Below are 21,220 nucleotides of genomic sequence, written 5' to 3'. Positions count from 1 at the left end.
GCATAGATGAGAAAATTGTTCATTGTTTTATTGATCCTTTTATTCTTGTTATCAATTACACTAAACTGTCTGGTTAAAACAAAACCAAACAAAACTCCTCATTACCAGTCCGACAGTATATTACCATCGTCAGGGATATTGACAGGGAAAAATTTTCAAAAGTGTGTTCATACAAGGGAGAGGAATCATCTCTCATAACTGCCAAATAAAGTAAATAGCAACTTTGAGGAGTGACATTTAGGAATGAAATCCAACAAACAAATGACTGCATTGGAAAGATTAGTGGGGTCACTTCCTTGTCTGTGCACAAGATAACCCAGGTCATTTGTGGGCTACAGTTTGCTATTAAATACACTAGGAAATAACTTGTATTTTCTGACCTATATCATTAATAATAGACGTACTAGAAAAAATAGTTATTTGGAAGCCTGATTTAAAAGCATGCCTATTCTTCTTCCGGAACCACGTTCTACAAAATTTATTCATCTAAAAATGTATACGTAATTCTAAGATCATATCTAAAATGAATGCATTTTTAAAAACCATATTATAATCATTTTATTTTATGCCTCTCAGTTGCATTTGAGGAAGTCTACATAGGATTTACTAAATGTTTTCTGCTGCTTGCTTGCTGCTTCCTGTCAAGTATGTCTAAGCACTGGCTATGTACCCTGTGTATCCAGGTTTTGAGGAAGATTAGAGATTATCTATTTTAAAACGTCTAGCACATTCCTTGGCACACCAGGCTTAAAACTTAAAGCATGTATCTAGCTGTCGAACATACATGTGACATTGGAAATATAAATCACCCACCATCTTAACTACTAGTTCAATAAAATGATTTTTCAGCTTCCTCCTTGCAGCAGATGGGAACAAGTACAGAGACCCACAGACAGACATTACGCAGAGGGCAAAAGACCTTGGAGCACTCGGCCCTAAATAGGATGCCTCTACAGAACCCCTGCCCCCCATCAAGGCCCAGGGAACCTGAAAGAAGAGGCAGGAAGAGCCAAAAGGGACTGAGGGCACCAGGGAAACAAAGCCTTTTAATGAACATGATCAAAGTTCATATGAACTCACAGAGGGCATGTCCAGGGCCTGCAGGGGTCTATACCAGGTCCTTGTCATAGATTATGACTTCCAGTATGAACATGATCATACAAACTCACAGAGACTGAGAGGGCATGCACGGGGCTTGCAGGCATCTACATCTGGTCCTTGTTATAGATTATGACTTCCAGTTAAAAGTCTTTATGGGATTCCTGCATGTGTGAGTGAGTGGATCTCTATTTCTTGTGCTTTCTCTTGAGCTCTTTTCCTTCTGTTTGTTTTGTTGAATTCAATGCATCAGCCTTTCTGATTTATCTTAGTATATTATATTATTATCTCTTAGAAGCCCATGTGTTTTCTAATGAGAGAGAGAAATGGAGTGGATCTCGATGGGAGTGGAGGTAGGAAAGAACTGGGAGGGTTAGAGGGATGAGAAAACATAATCAGAATGTACTACGTTAGGAAAAAAATTTATTTTCAGTGGAAAGGAGAAAAATGATTCTTCAGAATAATAACTTTCTTTCCATTGTTGAGTTACAATGGTCAGTTGGCTAGCCTCCTAGGATGATGAATTCCCATAAACAACTCTTGGTTTCCAGCACACTGGAAGAATACACAATTTTCCCTCCCTTCACTGCCGTAGTTCACTAGGAAGCAGAACTCTCACACTCAAAGAAGAGAAAGGAAGCACACAACTGCAAATGCCTTCTGGAATATCACAAGTGAGCTGAAAGGTCATCTGCATGGAATCCAGGTGGTTAGTATGAACTAGATTCCATAGTCTGCATTATCCGTATCTCAGGACCAAGCATGTAACAGCACTATAACAGAAAGACTTGCATGAGCCCATAATGCACACAATTATTCGGACTATACATGTATTTATTTAAAGGTCACCTGGGTTTTCCCTCACTCCTCACCTCCATACGCAGAGCTGCTTCTGAGAGCATTGATGTTTAATGCATCATCCTCTCAGATAGAAAAGGTCAGTGTGAACGGAGTATGCCATGATTTGAAGACTCCATTAAAATGGCAGTTTATTTGGGATGACTGTTTTGCCTTAGGCAAGCAAGTCAGCTTTATTTTAGGCCCAACTAATGACAGCACTAAGAATTTAACTTGAGCTGGATTCCAGCTCCTCGATGTTTGGGTGAGAAGCAGGAACTGACAAAAGCCTTGTTTTTTCTACAGCATCAGAAGTGGTCAAGGTACTACTACAAAATTATCTGGAGATTCACCTCATCATAAAATCCTTTTCCACAGCAGCAACATTCACAGTCAATCACCACTTGACTGCAGCAATGGGATAATGGTGCACATCGAAAAGGAGCGAGGTTCTTGGCTACTTTCAATTACATATATATGACAATAGACATATTCATTGGAAAATTGCTGGCTGAAGAAATGGCTCAGAGATAAGGAACTCCTGCTGCTCTTCCAGAGGGCCTGAGTTCAGTTCCTACCACCCATGCTAGACAGGTCAAAGTCCACTATAACTCTAGCTCCAGGGTGATACAATATATCTGGCCTCTGTGGCCACTTACACTCATGTTCATATACCCACACAGACACACATAAAAGCACATAATTAAAATAAAAATAAATAAGTAAAATTGCAATATATATGTGTGTGTGTATATATATATATACACACATATATATATATGTATATGCATATACTGTGTGGACTAGAGAGGTGGTTCAGCAGGTAAGAGTGATACTGCTCTTTCGGGGGACACACCCAAAGTCAGTTGCCAGAACTCACATCAGGTGGCTCAAAACCACCTGTAATTCCAGCTCTAGAGGAGCTGATGCCTAGTTCTAACCTCCACAGGCACCTGCACACACATGTACATAAAAACACATAAACACATGAAGAAAAATAATAAAAAGTAAATCCAAAACTAATTGTATTCAACTACCAGTGAGAATAACACATTGAAAATTGGCAAAACCTTTAGAAATCATTATAAACCATTTTTGCTTATATCTCAGCAAGTCAATGATGATTATTAAAGATGATAAGTACTCATAATTGTTGTGGAATTGTGAATTGTGCTTTTAGACCTAAAGAATTGGTGGGCTCCTGTAGAAAGCTGAGTACCATACCAAAACACAAGAACATTTTATGAAAGGAATTACCATGAGCAATCAAGAAATTTAAAAGTCAGTATTGTAAATTCTTCACTGTCACACTAATTATCTACTATGTCAATGTAATCATCAATACAATATTTGACAAATGACTATGAAGCCATTTGTATACTTTTCTAATAAAGAGTCCCCAAACTATGACTTGGGCCATATCTGTCCCAATTATCTGCTTTTCTGTGGCCTATGAGCTAAGAACTTTCAAAATCTTTTTTATAAGTTTAAAAAAAAGTCAAGAGAAAAACAATACTTTGTAACATGTGAGAATTACATGATGTTCCAATTTCCATATATGCAAATCAGGTCTTAATGGAACAGAGCCACATTTATCACTTATGTGTGTGCATTTCCTTTTTGTTACATTTTCAGAGTTGAAGAGCTACAACAGATACTGTTTGCCCTATAAATCCTAAAATAATATGTAATCCATAAAAAAATTTGACAATCCTGTCTTACATGATTAATATCCCCTTTAGCACTAGCTCCAGTTAATTCAAAACCACAGTCAAACTTATATGGAAAAATCAAGTTACTGTCTATTCTTAGAATATTTAATTTTGGAACATTAATTTGAGTTTTCATTAAATTGTTGCAACTTCCATGAAAACAAAGAGCATGTTGACATACATATTGGCAGAACTGCTATAGATCATTTTGAATATGACTTTCTATAGAACCAGTGTTTGATGCCTGGAGGTGATTTGTCCCACTGAAGAATATAAATGAATAATTGTCATTATGCAGTTTCCTTGGTTATAGAACTGAGTACATGCAGTCAACGATCCTGACTTGACCTGCGGCTGTATTCTAACGTTTCACTCTTATAAAAGGAGTATTTTTCAAGTGGAAAATTCAAATGAGGATTTCATTCATCATGTATTTTTTTACTAAAAAATAAGAACTTTGCGTTAACACATTTAAACTGACCTAATAATGATTTTTAAAGACACTAACAGAGTGAAACAGAGAGAGAGAAAGAGATTCATGATAGTGGACAGGCATCATGAAATCAGTTGATCCTGATAGGATTTTATGTACTTTTTGTCTTCGTGGCATAGATTATCCTACAATGAGGTTGCAAGAAATAGTGATTTGGGATTATTTAAAACTACCAAGAACAACAAAAATCAAGATACTAACTCCAGAATGTCTATGCTTTGAATAATTAATTACCTTTGAACTTTAGAGTTAGTCTTTTGTCTGGTCATCCCCTGGCTGTTGTGTCTGTAAATCAGTAATTATTTACTTACCTTTTCAACATGGTAAGAATTACTTTTCAGAAACAATTCCTGTGGGAGATCAGCTCCCACATTTTTAAGACAGGGAACTCTTGAGGAGAGAGGGATAAGAGCATTAGGTAGAAATATAGAAGTAGAGGGATAGAGGGGAGAGAGACAGATAGAAACACCAGATAGTTTCAGAAAAGCCTGGATCATTATCCACCAGCCCCCTCTGTCTCTTCTAAAGGGCTATTTATAGGAATGCCAAGGGTTGGAGCAAAAACCTGCCCCTAGCTCAGTCAGGTGTAGAACCTTCCAGTCACCTACTAATCAGGTACATGGTCAAACAATCCTCTAATACAGCTCTTCTGGGTAAAGTAAGCTCAGATCTCACTAGGAAACCTTTGTGGGCCTCCACACATTCCATATGCACGTTTATCTAAAATTTATGACTAATTAGATAATTAGCACGAATATGTGGCTTTGGCTATGATACAGAATCACTATTTTGCTTAAAAGTGTTTTTGTTTTCACAAAGGTGGGTGTGGCACACACACCTTTAATCCCGCAGCTCTGAAGGCAGAGGGAGTCATTTCTCATGTCAGCTCAAGGCCATTCTAGTCTATTTAGTGAGTTTCAAGACAGCCAAGTCTATGTACTGAGATCCTGTCTCAAAAATTAAAGTGATTTTTTTTTCCAGACCATATTTGGTAGTACACACCTTTCATTCCAGCATTCAAGAAGCAAAGATAGGCGGATCTCAATGAGTTCAAGTCCAGCTTGGATTACATAGTGAGTTCTAGGCTAACTAAGTTACCTAGTGAGACCCCTGTCAAAAATAAATTTCAAATTTTTTTATTTCAATCTATCTAGGGCATTCTTTAAAAAAAAAAACACACAATTAGCAATTCTTAATTTTCCCCAATAATATTTGATGCAGAGATCATGCCTAAAATTTGTTAGGTTTTTTCTCTATATTTTCTGGGTTTTTTTTTTCTGTATAACATTGATATTTATAAGTGATACATACAGATCTTTTTGTTTATTTTGAGATAAGATGCATACAGATCTTTTTGCGTATTATGTATCTTGCTATATAGCCCAAGCTGTTTTCAAAATGGTGACTGTTCCGCCTCATTGTACCACCACTTCTCGGAGGGAACTTTTTGTTTGATTTTGTGGTCTGATCTCTTGGGACATGTCATGTCTTGTGTGTGAAGTTGATATATATAGAAACTCACAAAGCAGGAGCTGGGATATGAGGTCCTCTGAGTACGATAATGGAAAAGTGGGATTATTTCTTACTTCATAAAGAATCACTTCTCTCTTGTTCATTTGAAAATAAATGAAGCATCCCTAAGATTACAATATCAATATGAATGATGACCTCTCATGAATCTCCGAGTCCATGAATGAAGAATAAAAGAGAAAAATCTCAGTAGGTTGCTGTATACAAAATAATATTATTTAAGTGACTTAACAAATGGTGATTCAAGAAGAGGCAATGACTTTGGGGGAAAAAAACAGCGAGCTACTTTCAAGTCAAATCATTATAATATACTGTTAAGTCTCTTTCAGCCATCAGTGAGAGTTGAAAAATACATAAATAACTAGACACAACAGATACATACTTATTTCACAGAGGATGTGAAATTATGTTCAGTTTAAACTCCCAAACATCACTGCCAACATGAAGTACAGCTGTAATCTTGGAGAGGAGAAATAGAAAGGAAAATATATGCCATCAATTCTATTATCTCTTGTGATTTAAAGAAGCTGTGCAGTGCAGAAGAGAGATGACTACATTTAGCACACATACGTGCATTTGGCTCTTATAAAAAGTCAGGTTATTTAGATACCAAAATAAAGTGGACGAGCAGGGAGTCAAGGAGTGTATTTTTCATGAATGCTTTGTTAAAGCAGCTTCCGTTCTGAACAGAGGAAAGTGATCTACTGAATTTATATCAGGAAGAAACATGGTTTTATGATTCTAATGGGAAGAATCCAGCTGTTCAATTGATGCTAGGATATTCCTCCCTGGGTTCAAGAGCTTCATTCAGACCCCAGAGGTAGTGTCATGTCTCAAAACATGACGAGCGTTTTGCATCCTCACTGTGAAATTCTGGCCCACTGGGGGTTAAAAACAGTGGCTTCCACCTAAGTCTTTCCATGAATCTGCTTTTTATTCATTTTGTTTTTAATTGAAATATAATCACATAGTTTTTACATTTCCTGTCTCCCTTCAACTATTCCCATACCCTCCTTGTTCCCTCTCAAATTCACGGTCTCCTTTTCTTTAATTATAACTTATTATATAGATGAATAAATACAACTTATTGAGTCCATTCAGTGTTACTTATATGTATATGTTTTTAGGGCTGACCTTTTGCTATTGGCGAATCAATTGGGGGCTCATTCCTAGAGAAGACTAATATTCTCTCTCTTAGAAATCATGAATTACCTGTAGCTCTTCATCTAGGGGTGGAGGCTCACGAAATTTTTGTGTGCCAACTGGTGGTGAAATTTTTCAGGTCTTGTTTAGGCAACAATATTGTTGGGACTCCGTGAATGTAACTTCTCTGACATATCTAGAAAATAAACTGCCCAGCAGACTTCCAGGCCTTCTAGCACTTACAATCTTTTCTCCCTCTGTTCTGATATGTTCCCAGAGACTTAAGTGTGGGTGTTGTATTGTAGATGGGGCTGGGCATGTCACAGTCAGTTATCAACAGCACTTTTTACTAATTGTAGCTTTCTGCGATGGTATCTGTCTACTGTAAAAGGAAGCCCCTTTAATGCAGAGTGAAAGCTACATTTATCTGTGGGTATAAGGATAAGTATTTAGAATTCAGATAGGAATTATGTAGGTTTAAAATGTAGCTGTGGTAAATTTTCCTCTAATCTCTATGATCTCACTAGACACTGGTAGTTGACCAGTTTTATAGTACCAGGCATGATTTCTCTCCTGGTGAGTGGGCACCAAGTCCAACTAGACAACCGTTGGTTACTTGCAAGGTTTAAGTACCTCTATTGCACTTTAGGTACAGAAATAATCAAAACTTAACTTCCACTAAACAAGCAAATTCCATCACACGTTTCCTTTTTGGTCTCTATGGTTTCGTCAACTGATATTGAGTTATAGGGGCTAATAACCTGGCAGTGGCTTATTAAACTATGGAGTGCTGGTTCCTCTTCTAAAGTCTCCCATTGTAAATCAAGAAGAGAATCAACAATAATAATGACAAGTATATCAGGAAATTCAGTGATGGGGGTAGGGGCATGTTTATGGATGACATTTTTAAGGAACACTGGCCTGTGCATTGGTTTTTCAAAGATACAAACGTTTTTTAAGAAAATAGTCATATTTCTGTTTTTTAAAAATATTTTTATATGAATAGGTGTTTTTATGTGTATCGTGTGTGTGCTTGGCCACAGAACCAAAAGAGAATGTTGGAGCCCATGGAACTGGGGTTGCAGATAGTTGTTAGTAGCCATAAAGATGCCTGGAAAAGTAAGTCCCCTGCATGAGCAGCAAGTACTCTGATATCTTTGAACAATTAGAAAAGTGCTTATTTTCAAGACATGCATATGCATCATCTATTGACTCAAACAGGAAAAGGAGAATCACATTGACCTAATCAGGAAGACAAGGGAATGAGGCTCAGAAGGTGATTGGGCATCTTTAGATAGAAGGAAAATATCTACATTGTCTATTAAGTTAATACAAGCAAAAATTTCAACTCATATGAAAAAACAAATGTCTAGTCAATTGGAAAACATGAGGAGACAATTCCAACCTTTGTCTGCTGATATGCAAATGTGAATTAAAAAGCTAATAAATGTAAAGATAATTTAAGGGAGTTTTAGACAGTTAATATAAAATACAATTGTTTATAAATAAAGACTATAAATCATTGGCTTTCCGTAAGAGGCAGGTTTTTTTTCCTTCCCACACCATTTGGAAACACTATCCAAACATATATACATATATTGTATATATTAGATATACATATAATCATACATATAATATGTGTATATATTGGTTTATCAAGAACTGGAGAAGCTAGGGGCTATGCCTCTCTACAGAATGTGGAATCCAGCACTAACACTATACATCTTACAGGGTACTGGACAATTCTTCAAAATTAGCTCTTCAGTCCACAATTTCAACTCTACTTGTCCACAATGTCAGCTGTGCTTTACTGATTTTTTCATTATTGTACACTGAAAGCATTTGTATCTAATACTCTTAGATTATTTACTTATGGGCTTTTGAGAATGACTGATACCCTAAAGGCAAAGCAACAATTACTCAGCAATGAGGAGCTCTTTATATACTTGATCAAAGCATCATATTTTTGTGTTAAATGCATAATAAACGAGTAAAAGCAAATCTAGATAAATCCAGTGCCAATTTATCATAGTATTTAAGTTTTATTCTTTATTAGTGTGATATGATAGTACAAGTCTACTTCAATTTTTGTTATGAAATGTTACATCTTTTTCCTACCACACCAAAAGTAATTCATAAATATGCTTTTATTACTAGGTTGACTATATTCCTATCAAGGATACAAGTATCATTTGATTTATTATAATGTGATAGCAGGAGACATAAAATATTTATGGGCCTGAATGTTTTCATAATCTTATAGGCAATTAAATACAGCAACTGCAAAACATAAAATGTCTAATGAACAAGAGACATCTTGCCATATCTCATTTGCTTGATTTCCATTTCCTTTCCTTTTTAAAGCCTGGGTTAGAAATCTTTCTCTCTTTTGAACATTTGTTGAAATGACCTTTGTTGAAACTTAGTCTGTGTTTTCAAAGGCTTTCCCCCTCCTATACCAAAGAGTGTTTATTTGGTTTTGGTATATAAATTTCATTCTGAGAATTTTATAAGTAACATTCATTTTAAGTTCATTTAAATCATCCCCATTCATTATCTTTTGTATATAGATTTGTGTATAGAGCCTAACTGATTCTCGATCTAGGTGGAGAATCTCCTAGGAAAAGCGTCCAAGCAGTAGTCACATGACAGCCTATGCTGATAACTAACAACTACCTTGAACCCTGGCAAAGGCTGCACTTAATACTGAAACTCTGGGATTATGAAACCGGGGTCTAATCCTACCTAAACTACTTGCTAGCATGTGAGTGATTTGGGTTCCTTTCTTTTTTGGTATCTCCTATCATCAACAAGACAAGGACAAGGCCTCAGTCCTCATAGGACTCAGTAATATCCTAACAAGGAGTCAAACTATAGATAGGACTTTGTAAAAGTTATTTATAACTGTTTTTAAAATCTGATTCTAAAATTTGATGATTTGTAAATTGATTAAAATATTAAATATCTGATAAACCTACTAGATATGTCCACATCTAGCTATAAATAAATTGATTCAAATCTTTTGTACTTTATAGTCTCTAATTATCAATTCACTGATCATCCTCCAACTTCTTTTCTTTTTGTTTAATTATAATTTAATTACATTTCTACCTTCTCTTTCCTTCCTCCAAACTCTTTCATAAGGCCCTCTCCAATCTCCTTCAAATTCATGGTCTCCTTTTTCACTAAATATTATTGCATGCCTATAGGTACACACACACACACACACACACACACACACACACACACACACACACACACATTCCTAAATATAATTTGTTCAGTCTATATAATGTTTCTTGTATAATTTCAGGACTGACTGTTTGGCAGAAAAACCACTGCTTTCCATATTTAATGTAGATAAAACAAGATTCCACCTGATTAAAAAACTCAACCATGACCACTGCACTAGGAAAGAACAGGGATTCAATGTAGGTCCCTGGAACTTCAGAGCTCTTATGTATAATGAGTGGTGTATTGTGGCAACACAATGTATGTCTTTTTAAAAATGCAAATTCTTCCACAGGTATAGAGAGGAAAATAGGAATTCCATGTGGGGAAACAGATAGGAATAGTCACACACATTAAAAATGTTAGGTGGACCTGTAGAAACAGACGGTATGTGAATGGTAAAAAGTTGTGTTAGTCAAGAAGTGATTGATATTTTTGGTTGTGAGCCTAACTTTTAACAGCAGAGCTCTCTCTGTTTTTATTTTATCCTATTTTATATCATTATTATAATGAAAAATCATTATTAATTATGATTAGTTTAGTTTAGTTGACTTCTAATGAGAGAGAGAAAGGAAGGATGTGCATTTGGGTGAGTGGAGAAGTGGAGAAGATCCGGGAGGAGCTTAGGACGAAAAAATCATAGTCAGAATATATCATATGAAAAAAAAAATATACTTTCAATTTAAAAAAAGAAGCAATTGGTATGTGGAAATGCAATGTTAAGTATATCTGTTATATGTTATGTTTTGTTTGCTTCGGAACATATGATTTGGCCAATGATTCCCAAAGGTAGAGAAAAATCTTCAGTGAAAATGTACCCTCAGTACGTGGGAAGTTTTCATGTGATATGGGTTATCATAATGGCCAGTGACAGTAATGAAAACACTCCATTGTGTAAAAATACAACTCAGTCTTCCCTTCAGACATGCGCAGCAGGCACACTGCATCTTGACCCTTTTTTGACTAGGCATCAATTCTCAATTACTATGCAGTTGCAAGAGTTGTGGAGTGTAAGGCCTCTAAAATGCAAGTGTGGGGACAGATCAATGGAGTGTCTTTCACAGCACAGATTCTGGCCCAGTAAACCTGAGAGCCTGCATTTCTAACAAGCTCCCAGTGGTGCCAGACTACATTTTGGAAAGCAAGGCTTGGATGTACAGCTGGAAGAAACATTTACAAGCTGTTCTCTCCAAGTGTAATGACGTTCCATACACCTTAGTCAATGCCCACCCATGTCCAAATTGTCTAGGCTAGTATTCTCATGTCATTTTTCCATGTTCTTTAAGCAAGAAAACATAGCCAGGTGTCAAAATGTAGTGCACAGTTTTTACACAGGCCCAGAGATTATTGTATTTAAGATCACATTAATTTGGGTGCAATTATTGGCACAATATCATCTGTGTTATAGTTATTTTACAAGGAAAATAATTGATGATATGATTGTACCAAATAAAAATTTTAAACTAGGAAATGTTTTTAAACTACATAATTTACCTGTTAGGAAAGATTGAGTGCTCTTACTGATGCTCCTTTGCTCAATATGAAATGATACTTCGATTTTTAAAAATTCTTAATCTGTCATAAAATTTAAAATGCAGAAGCAGCTATACCTAGTTCAGTTTCACAGAAGAATCTAACACTTGCATCAACATACTTCCTGGGTTTGGCAATGATGATAAAAATATTCAGCTTTGACTTTTTGAGAAGGACAAATCACTTTTTAGATACTAAAATTATATCCGTCAGGGCCCTGGAGATTCTATTTTTGAGAAACCAAATGGAGTCACACCCTCACCAGCCAGTTCACCACACACCAGGATTGTTTTTCCAAAGTGGACCTGCTTTGCATTCCATATGCTGTCTGAATTCTCACCTGATTATGTTGCAATGCAGTACAAGATAGCATGAGGTCATCTGGCAGAGAACATCTGTGGTGTTTCTTAAAACCTCCAGATAAGTAGATTAGTCCAACTTCCCTGGTAACATATTTCATTATCTCAGAGACTCTTAGAGACAGAGGGCTTCAAAGAAAGTTTTCCACTTCAGGTCTCTTACATCCATCTCTCACATGCTCCCAACCGACACAGACAATAGCTGCTTCCCAATGCTCGCATGCTTTCCTACCCTGAACTTTCGCTTCTCCGGGTTAAATCTCACTCCTTAGCCCTCAAAGACTCCTTGTATCAAGAAGCATTTCAGTTTTTTTTTTCTCCCTCAACATCAGACAGACTCAAAATTGCTTACTTCCCTTTACTCTGTGGAGTCCTAAATTGGTCTTGGAACTCTTGAGACATGACCAATAGCAGTACAGTGAGAGTCACAGCTTTGTAGAATATGCTCCTATTTCTCTATCCCAGGATCCTATTAGTTTTGGCTGCAATTGATATCAAAAACTGGCTATCATTTAGGGTGGGCTATGTCTGAATCTACAAAACTGAAAGGTAAAAGCTACCTTCCACTTTCCCGTGCTGCAAACGCTACACACAAGCCTCCCAGGTTTAAATCAGTTGCTGGTTTTGGTGCCAAGTTTCAAGGATGTTGAGATGGAAAGTCCTTAGCTTAGAAGACGAAGTTAAGGGCCCTCCATTCTACCAGGAAAGAATTAGTCATTTACACTTGGACGTGACCTGAAGACCTGTGACTTTCCATCAGCTGGGCTTGCTGTAGTTAAGGTTTTTTGTTTTTGTTTTTGTTTTTGTTTTTGTTTTGTGTGTGTGTGTGTTTTCTTTTTGTCTCCTAGCAGATGTCATGTTCATCTTAGGTGATTTTACTCTTATCTGAGTCCCCCCCACCCCCTCCTCAAACTTTCAAAGTGCTTCAAGTAACCATGATATTAGCATATGGTGTTCAGTTCTAAGGAGCAGTTTGTATATATCCTATCCACATCCAAGCTTGAATTTCCTCTGTAGTACTCCAAGCCATAAATGCACATTAAGCCTCTCCTTACATTAACCCTAAACCTGCTTGCACATACCTATAACCTATTAACTGTTTTGGCTATATTTGTGGATACCCCCTCTATGCTAAAAAATGAAAAATGGGTTTTCTTATTGTTGATGTTGTTGGTGTTTGTTTATTTGTTTGTTTGAGGAAGTATTACACTATATAGCCCTGGCTAGTGTGGATCTCACTACGTAGAACAGGCTGTTGTCAAACACGCAGATACTTTTCCGCCTCTGCCTTTGAGTGCTAGGATTAAGGGCATGCACCACCACACCCACCTGAAAATTGGGGGGATCTCTTGGCAGAGGTCATATTCCCAATGGCCACTCAACAATTTTCAGTACTAAGTACTAAAAACAAGAATGAGAGCTCTTGATGGAACCCAGACACAGGCATTCCTGAGCTAGAACAATGTCTCCTCATGCACTGGACATTGACTTTCTACCATGCGCATCACCTGATTATTCTGGGGATCACATCAGTTTACACCTCTGATTTTTCTCCACAAAAACTCTCATTAAATCCTTTTGAGTCAAAGTGTATCTTTCCTTTATAGCCACCTAGTCATCCTGTTCTCCATTGTATGGGAGATTCTAATTTTCATTTGGGGTGGATTCCTTCCTTCCAAGCAAAGATTTACATATGCATGCCAATTAGATCTCATCTATTGTCATATCCCAAACTCTCAGCTGGTTGGTGTGTGGGAGTCCACAAAGGTTTTCTAGTGAGATCTGCACTTGCTTTACACAGCAGGGCTGCATTAGGGAACGGCTTGACCACGTGCATGGTCACCAGGTATTTGGGATGGTCTGCACTTGGCTGTGCTGGGGGGAGGTCTTTTGCTCCACCCCTTGGCATTCCTTTAAAAGCCCTTTAGTAGAGACAGAAGGGGCTGGTGGGTTTTGACCCAGGCCCTCCTGAGCCATCCTGTGTTTCTATCTCTCTCCTCTATATTTCTATCTACATACTTCTCACTTCTCCTTCCTCAAGAGTACCCTGGGGGAAAAGAGAGCAGATCTCCCTCATTGGTGTCATTTTTGGATCCTGGATTTGTCACCGAAATAGATTAATTGCCTCATTTGACTTAATGATATTGGGAGAGTTAATAAGCCTCTCAAGTGTTTTCTACCAACTTATAAAAACATCAAACAAGAAAGCATAAAGACACCATCCAAATATAGATGGTGGATTTCTCTCCCAGGTGGATCCCAGTGAACATCAATAAATCCTGGCTAAGAGGACACCCCATAGGGCAATTGTAAATTCACATCTACCATTTTACCCTCTAACCTGCCTGTTCTTCATGTTGGCACCAATACTTTTCTGCACGGTTTTGATCAGCTAATGTGATTCTGTATCCTTGGCATCTCTATGAGTATTTGGGCTGACATGTGCTGACCTCTATCACTAATGACCCTGTACAAATTATTGATTTCCATATCACATGTCCATAATAGATGTACGTGCCTTCCTCCAGATGTTGATCACTGTAGTAGTTGTATCATGCTACTGAATCCACAATCTATCAGGGCCCTGTAGTTCTTTGAGGATCACCCTTGGCCAATACACCATCTTGGAGAAATGATTTTAGAGCCCCAAACACAACCAGTTTGAAACAAGAGAGTTGACATGTAATTAAATACAGCTAAATTTTATTATACATTCTCATCACCTAGATAGACTTTTCTTCTCATTTTTGTGCTTAGATTGACAATAACCCCAAGAATTATGTATCTGTTCCTACAACTTGTATTTTCTATTTAGTATAAATACTTCCTTTTTATAGCACTCAGTTATACAACTCATAGCAGTTTATAAGGATTTTCACTTAAACTACCTAATTTAACACTGACACAATTTTTGATACAAACTATTCTCCCATTTACACATAGACACTGAGTTTCCTTAAAATCAAGTGAATTGTTAACAGCAGGAACATAATGGGGTCAAGTCTAGAGTATCCTTCACACTCAAAGCCATTCACATCACAAGCTTTCCTCATCAGTATAAATTAAAGCACATATATTAGTATATGTAACTTTACTGCAATAAATGAATTAGTCTTATCGGTTCACTGTAAGAATTCCATATTTAGATGTCCTCTTTGTTCCCTCTGCCCTTTCAGAGATTCCAAATAGGGATGTGCTTGCTGTCTCCTCATCTAATAATTGTTTTAATCTTGTTCAGGTCACAGTTCTGACCCTGTCCTGTTTCTCTGGCCTGACCCATTATCTTCAGGATGCAGTGATCTCTTTCCCCTCATTTTTCACTGCTCAACTTCAGCACTCTGTTTGCCTTGTTTACGAGCAATTGGTCCATAAGTGTTTTTTCTTCCTCTGCTCTGACACACTGAGGAAGGTAAAATGCTGCTAATGATCCAGCAACTGAGAGAAAAAGAAAAGGCCGGAAGCCAAGGACACCTTGAGTGTCTTCCTCTTCTAGCCATGAAGTTCTTCACAACGTATATGCTTTCTCTTCATTGGCACCTTCCAAATCTTAGCATCTTCTTTCCTAGTCATTTCAATGTGAGAACCACACAGTGAAGGAATTTTGGGAAATGTAGTCCAAGCTTTGCAAACTTGGGGTGCTAGAAGGCCACGCTGGGGCATATCTTTTGAATGCAAGATTCTGTATCTATACGAGTCTCTTTCCTATTACTATAACAAAACATGAAGTAATTAACTTACTAAAAGAAATATCTTACTCTTCCATTTCAGTAGTTCTTTAAGAGTGTCATACAATCATATTCACACTGCCAATTCTTTTCCAATTCACCCCCAACTCTTTCCCCAATTCACCCACTAACTCTTCCCTAATTTGAGCCCCCAACACTTCCCAGTCCACACCCCAGTGTTCTCTAATTCACTGATCGCCCAGCTCTTCCCAGTTCACCCTCCCTTCCCTAGTGACCTGTGTGTCATTTATTAAGATGCTTCAAGACCAATTTGTGCTGCTTAAATATTATTGGATATGTGATTTTCCACAAGAGTGTGATCAGCTGAACCAGGCTACACTCCTAAAGAAATTCTCTCTCTCTCTCCCTCTCTCTCTCTCCCTCTCTCTCTCTAGCTAACAATTGTCAATAGTTCCATAACTTAGAATAGCACATTGCGCTCAACTCTCTTCTCCATGCTGGCTTATGTTCTGGCTTTAGGCTTGCACAGGTTTTATGAATGCTATTGCAACAACCGTGAGTTCATTTGCGCAGCAGACCGGCTGTGTCCAGAAATAATGTCTTTATGATGTACCACCTCAGATGCTTATAGTCTTAACACCCTGTCTTCTACAATGATCCCTGAGCCTTGAGAAAGCGGGGTTGTTACATAAATGTTCCCCTGAGGGTTAAGCATTCTGCAGTATCTCATTCTCTGTACCTTGGCCAGTCATGGGTCATTGTGTTAATCACAATTTACTGCAATTTAGAAGCTTCTCCACTGAGGGATGGGAAATTCATTGATCTATGGGTATAAAATTGGGTGATTAGGGGGCAGGTTAATACTGATACTATGTCCACTTAGCACCATGTTAAAATCAGTTTCTCCCCTAGGACTTAGGACCGGTCTAACCATAGCTTCTTGGATAGATGATGTTGTCAGGTTATATAGTAGTTTATTTAATTTTCTAGATGTTTGCCTAGCACCTTCCAGCACTGTGAAAGCTACCTAGTAGGGGTAAAGCTGAGTCCACATGAGCTTGCTTTTTAGTCCATGTTCTGTGACTAAACATGTGGGTTCTTCAGCAGTAGGGTTTTATCATCAAGTTCTACAGAGTACCCTGGAGCATGACAACAGGATATAATGTTTTGGATTCTATGGGCCCTCCTTGGCCAACAGATCCTAAAGAAGTAACTTATGCATTACACTGGATGTTTTATTTGTTAGCTTCTTGTATGGGGCATTGTTGCCTTGTTATAAGGTAAGTCTCTCTCTCTCTGTCTCTCTGTCTTTCTCTCTCTCTCTCTCTCTCTCTCTCTCTCTCTCTCTCTCTCTCTCTTTATCACTCTCTTGCACTCACTCTCACAGTGTGTGTCACAGTGTGTGTATGTGTGTGTGTGTGTCACAGTGTGTGTGTGTGTGTACATGAATGCATTAAAAGGTTCTATAGCAGTAGATCTCCATATGCCATTTTCAAAATTTCTTCCATGGTATTTATCCTCCCAACTCCTCCCTTCAGGTTACATTCTATACCATGCCATTTTCTATAAGGGGTAAAAGTCAATATTTCATATCCATGTAGTATCTGTGAAAACGGAGAGTGAGCCAAATGTACACACTTTACAAACAACTAAAAACCTATTCACAACACCCTTCCAGATGTATCCCTTGCCCCAAGCATTTGTCTAAATGACCCTTTTCCTAATAACGTTTCTCACAGTGGATGGCAGGTTAATTCATGGCAGTGTGATGTCTTCATGAATGCCTGGATCGTGCATGAGGCATGTTTATTCCCCGCTCTGCTCTCTCTCTCTTTTGTCTTTCCCTCCATCATCCTCAGTAGTTCATCTTTCCCTCATAGGTCTTTTTTTATTTTGTAACCTTCCACATTCAAAGGCATGCAGTGCATTTCCTTCTGTGTCTGACTTACTTCACTTAACACAATGTTCTCCACTAAAATCCCTTTATCTGATAAATTACCTGATAAATTCTTTCTGAGCAAATAATATTCTATTATGTATATATAATATTTTCAGATAATTGCAATTCAATGTTTTAGTAGTTTTCTTATTCTGGCTAGGCCACCCAAAGCATGAAAGAGCAACGGCCACAGTACCAGCCATTCTTGTTCTATTCTTTACTCTAATTGGGAATGGTTTTATTTTATGTTTTTAATCACTTAATGAACTACTGGTTTTAATCAAATGAGTAGCACATTTTATGAAAGACCTCTTTCGTATCAATCAAAGAGTGAGTGTGGGAATGGAGTAATGACTGAGTGGTTAGAAGCACATACTCCTCTCACAGAGAGGACCTGAGTTTGGCTCCAAGTATCCATATCAGACAACTCACAACCACCTGTATCTCTAGTTCCTGGAAATCTGATGCTGTCTTTTTGTCCTGAACTCTCACACAGACACATGCATACATACACATATTATTTTTAAAAGGTAATCACATGATTCTTGTTTCTGTTCCCTTCAATATGTCACAAAAATAAAATATCCAAATTGATACACTCCTTGAATTCCTACCATGGAGTGTACTGAATCATAATGACTTAATACATTATTTTTTTCAATTTTCTAGTGTTTTATTTATAGCATCTCTGTCTTACTGTCATATATGAGACTGAGAACCAGTTTCATTGTCATTTCTGCTCTGCTTTTGTTTGTGGATGCTTTGGCCTCATCACATGAGTTGGAAAATGTTCACCAATTGACATTTTGTTCTTTCTCATTTCATAAGAATTGCTAGGTACAATATTCATTTACATTTTCAGTTTCTCAGAAATTTGGTGGGAAGGAGAGCTCTCACTTATGTTTCTAGGCAAATACTTCTGGTTTCTCTTGAGGGCTGAATCATTTTAGGCCATGAGACTGGCCATCTGTGATGCTACAAACACATGAGGACAGCATGCCATCATTTCAGCTTACTCAACTAACACTGTTAAATCTGTGATGAATCATATACTTGGATCGTAGGTGTGGGCAATATGTTGCTTTGTCATGGCCTTAAGAGACAGCAACCAGAGTTTAGGAATTTAAAATGTGATTGGAGAAATAACATGGACTCCTGAAATAATTTGATGGAAGTTCAAATAAATGTATTCATGCTACTTCATGATAAAGCATAAAATGAGGATGGAAATTCAGAGAGGATGTGCCCAAGTGCTGAGCAGCAAAAGTTAAGAGGAATTAGGCAGAAAGGCTTAAGATGAGGATGAGTTCTGAGCTGAATATTGAATAAGGGGATCCATGTGAAGTGGAAGCTTTGAGATATTATTGTCGGTGATCTTGAGAAGATGAGAAAACAGTAATACATAAATCTTTAGGTGGAGGACAATACATAAATCTGTTTATCTGAGATGACAGATTAATAAATGAAATAAGGAAAAGTGGTATGGTAACCCCATGAAAAATCTATAGTCAAAGTAAGACTCTGCAGGTCCCAGATGGCCACAAGTACTGTCTGTTTCCTAGAGACCCTTTGGACTTGGTTCTCATAGGTTCAGAACCAAAGAAAAAGTAACTAAGACTACCACACCAGACCTGTAAAAACCATTCATAGTTGTACTTTGAATTGACACATATCAGCATAATGAACGTGTATACACCAAACACACAGACACGTATACTTCTTTTGAGTAAAGTAGAATAGACTTATAGTGCCTTCCTTTGGAAGCGAGGAAATAATTTTCTTTAATAAATATAACTGAAGTTTTTTTCTTGTATAAATAAAATAAAGTCTGCGTATACACAGTCATACATAATATGAAAACCCCAGTATAAGGGAAAGAAAAAAATATCTGGAATAATTTTATCTTCCTTTAACTCCATACATTTCTTAAACTTTAAAAATTTTAATGAAGAAAAAAATGAAAACTGCCTTGATATTATCATGTAATTTTTAGGATCCTATACTTAGGCCATACTAAGACAAGTATGAAGGATGTCTTAATATTATATTTTCTGTTGATTTAACAGATTGTTAAGACTGAGTAATCACAAGAAAGGTGATTTACTTTGTCTCAATCTGGAGGGTAGAAAATGCAAAAACTGGCAGCCATGACTGGTGAGGGCTTCATGTTTCTTCACGATATGGTAGAAGTTAGAATATGTCGACAAATAGAGAAGGGATTAAGAGGAGGGGAGATGTTATATTTAACAACTCTCTTTCTCTCTCTACACTCCACACACACACACACACACACACACACACACACCCATGCTGGCTAGTCTTACATCAACTTGACACAAGCTAGAGTTATTCAAAAGGAGGGAACATCAGCTGAGAAAATCCTCCATACAATCAAGCTGTAGGCAAGCCTGTTTTAAGGCATTTTCTTAATTAGTAATTGATATGTGAGGGTCCAGCCCATTTGGGGTGGTGCCATCCCTGAACTGGTGGTCCTGGGTTCTATAAAAAGCAGGCTGAGCAAACTATGAGAAGCAAGCCAGTAAGCAGCACCCCTCCATGGCCTCTACATTAGCACCTGCTTCCAGGTTCCTGCCCTACTTGAGTTCCTGTCCTGACTTCCTTAAATGATGGACAGAGATAGGGAACTATAAGCCATGTAAACCCTTTCCTCCCCAACTTGCTTTTTAGTCATGGTGTTTCACAGCAATAGAAACCCTAAGACAACACCCTTTGAGTAACCCATACACAAATTGCACTTGTTACCAAGAGAATTAACCTAGTCTCATGAAACAGCTGTGAATTCTAAAGGCTCCACTTCCCGATACCAAGGCCTTGTCAACCAAATGTCAACATGAGTTTCACAAGAGACAACCACAGACAAAGAAGAAACATTATACCTCTTCCATTTAAAGAGAAACCTTTTATTTAAAACTTTAACCAACTATCTATAGTAATAAAGTCTATTTTGAATAGTCACGTACCATCTAAGAATCATTGTAGTTTGTGGCAACGGTATAGTGTACAAGAGCTCTCATAAGAAAATTGGCTTTGGGTCCTCCATTGACCAAAATCCTTTTTTTTTTTTTTTTTTTTTTTTTTTAGTTAGTGAGGGATGTTATAATAATTAAGGATTATCTCTGCTGTGTGGTATGCTCTTTTGTCCCCTTTACATTAATGCAAGCACTAACTAGAGAGCTTCATGGATCTAAATCTGAGTCCTTATTATCTCCTTATTTGCTTCTGATCCTTGATGACTATTATTAATAATGTATGTTAACTACTTAGTACTGCCTTGGAAGCTGAGAACATAATGAATGGTAGATCTTTTATATTCTTCCTCCTCACCAAGGCAAACACTTACAGAACACTTGGTAGATTCTGCCACACTGATCCCAGCACTTTGCATGGCTCTCCTCATTTACTCTTCACAATTGGATGCGACAGTGTTACTATTAATACCATAATTTACGAATAGGAAAATTGTCCAGAGAAATGCAGTTGATTGGGAGAAGCATCGGCACCAACAATTGCTACGTCATCTAGTTCTAGCACAACATTCTCTGTGCAGTGCAAATAAAAAAGAAAGAAAGAAAGAAAGAAAGAAAGAAAGAAAGAAAGAAAGAAAGAAAGAAAGAAAGAAAGAAGAAAAGAAAAAGAAA

The sequence above is a fragment of the Peromyscus eremicus genome, chromosome 17, assembly GCF_949786415.1.
Source record: "Peromyscus eremicus chromosome 17, PerEre_H2_v1, whole genome shotgun sequence".
NCBI classification, from domain to species: Eukaryota; Metazoa; Chordata; class Mammalia; order Rodentia; family Cricetidae; genus Peromyscus; species Peromyscus eremicus.
The sequence above is the reverse complement of the archived record's forward strand: the minus strand, read 5'-3'. Positions refer to the sequence as shown.